Genomic DNA, 7,386 nt, shown 5'->3' on the forward strand with positions numbered 1-7,386 from the left:
CTTGTGTTTGTTGTTATTGTTCTCATTTGTTTGTTGTGAGCTAGGGACTCACTCTGTAGACCAGGCTGGCCTCCAACTCACAGAGAGCCACTTGCCTCTGCTTCCTGAGTGCTGGCATTAAAAATACCACATTTTTTGTGTGGCACTCCTAGCAAAAGTAAACATTTCATTTGCCTTTAAATATATTCGGTTGTGATAAGTGAAAAGTCACATGCCCATATTTCATTTAACAGAATGTCAGTTTTGCAAGTGTAGCTTTGGAGTGGTTATTATCATTCCTGGCTTTATCCTCATTGAGGAGAGCTCGTGATGTTTAGCAAAATGGCTTCCTAGTGATTCTCACAAAGGACTCTCTCATGGTTCACCATTACCTTCTAATTGAGTCACACCCAAATATTCCTTATGTGTTTTCTGACCTCCTTGTACATATCCTTCTATCAATTGTTTGAACCAAAAGACCTGGCAGTGTGTGTGTGTGTGTGTGTGTGTGTGTGCTCGAGCGTGCGCTCTCGAGCTGTGTCTTTGCACACACCAGAAGAGGGCATCAGATCCCATTACAGATGGTTGTGAGCCACCATGTGGTTCCTGGGAATTGAACTCAAGACCTCTGGAAGAGCAGTCAGTGCTCTAAACCACTCAGCCATCTCTCCAGACCCATGCCACATTTCTTGGCAGCAAATTTTTCTGGCATAGTTCGAGCTTTCCAAATTTGAAGTGACAACAATATATCTTTCCAATTCTATGAGTGTCCCTCCCTGATATATCTGTCAACTCAGAGTTTGGTTAATTCTAATCTGATATCTTTGTTGTTTCAATTAGTTTGTAGTAGTGAAATCTTCACTTTTAAAAGAAATAAGTCCACAGAGGTCTAGTCCACTCCACTAAAGACTAATTCTTGAGAGGCAGGCTGAATTTCATGCCTAAGCTCACCTGCGATGGTACTTCATAGAACTAGGTCTCCAGTTCATTCTTCCAACAAGACTACTTAACGAATGGCAGATGACAGCTCTCCATGGTTAGTGAGAAAGTAATGTTTTACAGTTCTGTTTCATCTCTGTTACCAGTGGAGGTGTGATGAAGGAGTCTAGGAATAGAGCTACTAAAATATAAAATGTAATGAGGACGAGTAAACCACAGTTTATAAAGTATCTACTCTTAAAAGCACGTGGACTTTTATTGATTTATTTATTGATCCAAATCTTTCTGATCTAATGTTGTGTGGGGAAATGTGCTATGCCCCTTTTGGGTGGTTTGTTTCTTGGCCCAAGATACAGTTGGGGTGGTCTTGAGCACGTTGTTGCTACAATTATTTTATGAGGTAGAGATGAAATTTAGTCCGAAGCTGTCAAGCACTAAGAAGAAATTATACGTGTTGTGGTCTTAGAATGTTTGGAAAGTTGGAGTGAGAGTGAGACAGTGCTTGTCTGATGGACAGTCTTTCCTTGGGAAAACTAGACAAACTCATTCCTGGTCAACAGATAATAACAACAAATTACAACCTTCCCTAACCTTGTGACCCGTGTCTTTGCCCCATTGGCCAATAAAGAAATCGAGGATGTAGCCAAGTAGTGGTAGTGGCATGTCTTTAATCCTAGCACCTAGGAGGCAGAGACAGGTGGATCTCTGAATTCAAGGGCAGCCTGGTCAACAGAGTGAGTTCCAGGACGGCCAGTGAGTTCAGTGTCTCTCTGAGTTCTACACAGAGAGACATTGTCTTGGAAAAAAAATCAACGGTGTGTGTGTGTGTGTGTGTGTGTGTGTGTGTGTGTGTGTGTGTGTGTGTGTTTGTAGAAATCACCCTATCACGTAGTCAATATGCATAAAAATTAGTCCTCCTTGTAAACGGTCACAGTTGCTATGTAGGGGCTAGCCATTATTACCCTTCATCAGAGTGATCTGGATAGCCTCTATTTCCTCCATACCTGAAGGCAAAAGGTATGTGTAGAGTACCTGCCACATCTAGATGTTTCTATTGTTTCTCAGTATCTGCAGAATAACTATTACACTTGTAGTCATGGTCTGTAAAGTCCTTTGTGATCTGGACCTAGCTATGGCTTCAGACTTCTTTTCTGTACCTGTCACCTAGATCCCCATTGGCAATATTGCTCTACTAGCCGTTTCTTAGAATAAATTCATTGAGGTCTCTTTTCATCCCAGAGATTTGACTTGCATTTCTGTCTGAACTAAGTTTCCCCAAATACCTTGCTTGCCTGACGCAAATACTAGTTATCCATGGAGGCTTCTTCATAGCCCAGTCTGACTCCTTTCTGTTCTTAAGCCCTATGCTGCATGTCTGACCTCTTGTAGAAGAATCCCATTCATGAATTAGTACCCATTTACCTTCCCCTGGGCAGTGAATTGCATACTCTGTAAACCAAACTCTTGAAACATGAAGAAAACCCATATGGTGTGTGAATAGAAAAATTATGAATAGAAATGCCACAGTTACTCCCTCAGACATAGTCCCTTATTCCCAGCCACTGGTATGAAACACTCCTTTATTGTGATTATTAATATGAGCAACAAAGTACAAGCCAAGAAGTTTCCATAATAAAGAAGACCAGGGGATATAATCCTGTCATGATGTAAGCCTTGATGACTCGAGATCCTTTCCCATCCTGGCCTACCATACAAACCTTATGGGGATACTTCTCAGGATCCAGAATAAGGGATGAAGTGTATAAGAGATAGAGTTTCTGATTTTTAAACTTGTCTAGTCATATTGATTGTGTCCACAGATGTTATTTAAATAGATGCCATGTTAATTTGAGTCTCTAGAATTTAAAATTGAATTTTCCAAGGAGTAACAGTCACTTTAAACATGAGATATCTCCTGGGAAGCAGGTAAGTTGACTGTAGATCTTCACTTTCCCCTCTGCTTCTCCAGGTCCAGTCTCCCAGTCTCATCCCAAGCTCTGTATCAGAGCACCTGCTACAGCCTCCCTTTCCCCATTGCATTTATCTCCAGTGAATTACACTCCCCCTCCAAACTTCCTTCTCCCTACCCATTGCTTTTTTCCAGCTCCTAACATATCCAGCAGGAACTCCCTGGGAACCCATAGGCCTTTTTGACTAGGGAAGTAAGTAGGCTAATTGCAGATCTTCACCTCTCCCTCCATCTCTCCAAGTTCAATCCCCCATTATCCTCATATCTGTAGCAGACCTGCTGTGGCCTCTTCTCACACTCTGCCCTCATTCCCAGATGACTAACCAAGCAGATCCAAGAACCCCTGTTTTCCTTCCTCCTGTGAATGCCTTCAGTCCGCCCAGCTCAGGTCCATTCCTCATTCTCAGGTCCCCAAACCCAGAAGTACATTTTTACCTGGAATTCCTAGTGGCTATACCTATCAGAACATCAGATGATTTTTTTTACCAGGCAACACACAGCCACAATACTCTCTTAACAACCAGAGAGAGAACAGAAACCAAAAAACAAAATATCTACCCAAGAAAGACAAGACCAGATATTAGCACCTAGAATTGCAACCTTCCCAATCCCGATACCCAGATACAAGTGTAAAAATACAATTAATAACAGCTATGAAAATGTTTTTTGTAGGCTCAGAATAGTCCAACATAGATGAAACACAAGAAAAAATCTTAAAATAGCTTTTATGCATATAATTGAGTTCCTTAAAGAAAAAATGGATAATTTTTTTCAGAGAAATCTTTGAAAATACAGTGGAAGGAAATAAAGAAAAATGTTCAAGACTTGAAAGTAGAAGTAGAATCAATAAGGAAATCCCAAACTAGGGAAAATATAGTAGTGAAAAATGTAGGAATTTGAGCAGGAGCCTCAGAGGTAAGCATCACCAGCAGAACACAAGGGATGAAGGAGAAAATCTCAGGAATTGAAGACATGACAGAGGAAATGGATGGATTACTGACTCAAAGAAAATGTTAAATCTAAAAAAAAAATGACAAAAATATTCAGAAAGTCTGGACACTATGAAAAGACCATATATAAGGATAATAGGAATAGAGGAAGTTTTCAAGGAGAAACCTAGGTCAAAAGCACATAAAATATTTTGAGCAAAATTATAGAGGAATATTTTCCTAACCTAAAGAAGGTAATTACTGTCAATATACAAGAAGCATATAAAATATCAAGTAGATTGGACCAGAAAAGAAAGTTCCCTCAATACTAAAATGCAATAAAACACTAAACATACAGAACAAAACATAATATTAAAAGAGCTTCAAAGGAAAAAGATGAAGTAACATATAAAGGCAGACCCATGAGAAGTAAATTTGATTTCTTAATGAAGACTCTAAAAGCTAGAAGTTCCTGGATAGATGTTTTGTAGACTCTGAGAGACCACAGATGCCATTCCAGACTAACTATACCAGGCAAAACTTTCAATAATCATAAACAGAGAAAATAAAATATCCCATGATAAAACCAAATTTTAGTAATGTCTACTTACCAACCCAGCCCTACAGAAGGTGCTAAAAGATAAACTCCAACCTAAAGAAGTTAACTATATTCAAGAGAATACAAGAATAATCCCAGAAGATTATTCAGAAGAGAGGAAACACACACACACACACACACACACACACACACACACACACACACACACACACTAAAACAAGAACCAATAATTAGTCTCAATTCCCTAATAAAAAGACACAAAAACAGCTGGATGGATGCAAAAACAAGATCCATCTTTCTGCTGCTTTCAAGAAACACGGCTCAAAATCAAGGATGTACATCACCTCAAGGTAAGGAGTTAGAAAAAAATATTTTAAGCAAATGGGCCTAAAAAGTAAGCTGGCACAGCCATTTTAATGTCTGACAAAATAGACTTCAAACAAAAACTAATCAGAAGAGATTTCAGACAAATATCTCCATCAAAGAAAATTCTGCCAAGAGGACACTGCAATTCTTAACACTATGTTCCAAACAGAGTTACCCAAGGTGATAAAAGACGCAACTATTAGAGCTTAAGTCACATATTGATCCTCAAACACTGATAGTGACAGACTTCAGTATCCTCAATACTCTCAATACTCTTACCAATAGACATTCTATTTAGACAAAAACTAAACAAAAAAAATGCTGGAGCTAATTGATGTTCCAAACCAAATGTACCTAAAATATTTATAGAAAATTTCACCAAAGCATAAAAGAATATGTCTCATCCCATGCACCTCATGAAACTTATTCCAAAATTGACCACATACTTGACACAAACCAAGACTCAAAAGATAGAAAGAAATGTGAAATAATTCTCTGCATCCTGTTAAAGCACCACAGATTAAAGCTGGATATCAAAAACAACAGAAACAAGACCAAGGGGACACAAAGGAGTTGATGTATTTTTATTTGTAGATTACTCCATAGTATACATAGGTGACCTGAAAAACTCCACCAGGAAACTCCTACAGAGCTGATAAACACTTATTAGCACAGTGGACAGATATAAATATTCAGTCTCAAAATAAGTAGCCCTATATATACAAACTATAAATGCTCGGGAAAGAAATCAGGGAATGACACCTTTCATAATAGCCTTAAATAATATAACTCTAACCAACCAAGCAAAAGACTTTTATGATAAAAACTTCAAGTCATTGAAGAAATAAATTGAAGATATCAAAGGATGGAAAGATCTCCAATGCTCATAGATTGGTAGGATTAACATATTAAAATGACCATCTTATCAAAAAGGAATCTAAATATTCAATACAATTTCCATCAAAATTCCCCCACAGCTCCTCACAGCTCTTGAAAGGAATATTTTCAGCTTCGTTTAGAAACACAATGAACCCAGCAGATCTAAAACAATCCTGAATAATAACAGAACTGCTAGAGGTATCACCATCTCCAGTTTTAAGTTGTACTACAGAGCTGTAGTAATAAAATAAAACAGCATTGTACTGGCATGAAAACAGATAAATTGATCAGTAGAATCAAATTGAAGACTCAGACATAAACACATACATCTGTGAATACTGACTTTTCATAAAGATGCTAGAGAGCCACACTGGAATAAAGATGGCATCTTCAACAAATGGTGCTGGTCACACTGGATGCTGCATGTAGAGGAATGCCAGTAGCTGTGAGCTTAGCCTTTAACATCTGAGCCATCTCTGTATCTTGTTGTGCTATGTTCAGTCAATGTCCCTGGGAGGTCTGCTCTTTTATGGGAGGAGACAAGGGGGAATGAATCCTGGGGAGAGGGCATGTGTGTCAGGGAGAACTAGGAAGAGTGGGCGGAGGGAAAGCTGCAGTTGGGATGTCTTGCATGAGAGAATAATAAATAAAAATAAAAAAAAAATCAGTCCTGTAGCCCCTCATGGCGGCTGTAGGGACCTGGACGCTGCGGTGATTGAGCTGCGAGCCTGGCGGGCGTGCGCCTTGCTGCGTGTCCCCCCCCCCCCCCCCCCCCCCCGGGCTCTTCACCCTGATGCTGCACGGGTGCTGAGCCCGCTCAGGTCGGGACGATGGTGAAGTATGTCCTGGGCCAGAGCGTGCTCCGAAGTTTTTGGGACCAAGTGTTCGCTGCCTTCTGGCAACGGTACCCGAATACCTATAGCAAACATGTCTTAACCGAAGACATAGTGCACCGGGAGGTGACCCCTGACCAGAAGCTTCTGTCCCGAAGACTCCTGACCAAGACCAACAGGATCCCACGTTGGGCAGAGCGACTGTTTCCTGCCAACGTTGCTCACTCGGTGTACATCCTGGAGGACTCTATTGTGGACCCGAAGAATCAGACCATGACCACCTTCACCTGGAACATCAACCATGCCCGGCTGATGGTGGTGGAGGAATGATGTGTTTACTGTGTGAACTCTGACAATAGCGGCTGGACCGAAATCCGTCGGGAAGCCTGGGTCTCCTCTAGCTTATTTGGCGTCTCCAGAGCTGTCCAGGAATTTGGTCTTGCCCGGTTCAAAAACAATGTGACCAAGACAATGAAGGGCTTTGAATACATCCTGGCCAAGCTACAAGGTGAGGCCCCTTCCAAAACACTTGTTGAGACAGCCAAAGAGGCCAAAGAGAAAGCAAAGGACACGGCACTGGCAGCTACAGAGAAGGCCAAGGACCTGGCCAACAAGGCCGCCACCAAGCAGCAGCAGCAGCAGCTCGTATAGCATACTTGCTCCCTTCTCCCCAGTGTACTTATTATTAAAGCTCAACCTGCAGCCCTCTCTACTGTCTTAGGTGGTGGGTCAGGGCCCTGTCCGGGTCGGCATCTGTACCACACCCAGCTCTGTCTACTGGGCGCAGGAGTGCAGTGACTTGCCCGAGGTCACAGCAGTGATAGACTGTACGCTCCACGAGAGCAGAGCTTCTTTTTTTATCCTCTGCTGTGCCCCAAGTACCCTGAACAATATTTAGCACATAACAGGCACTCAATAAACACATGATTTGAT

The 7,386-nt window shown here is 41.1% G+C and overlaps 1 pseudogene across 1 annotated transcript; it reads left to right on the forward strand.

Moving 5' to 3' along the window:
- The first annotated feature begins 6,450 nt into the window (after positions 1–6,450).
- On the forward strand, positions 6,451–7,128 carry LOC308414628 (PRELI domain-containing protein 1, mitochondrial-like; annotated as a pseudogene). The gene has a single exon. The product of its transcript is annotated as a PRELI domain-containing protein 1, mitochondrial-like (transcript).
- Positions 7,129–7,386: the final 258 nt, after the last annotated feature.

This window comes from Micromys minutus, assembly GCF_963924665.1.
Source record: "Micromys minutus genome assembly, chromosome: X".
In the NCBI taxonomy this organism is placed as follows: domain Eukaryota; kingdom Metazoa; phylum Chordata; class Mammalia; order Rodentia; family Muridae; genus Micromys; species Micromys minutus.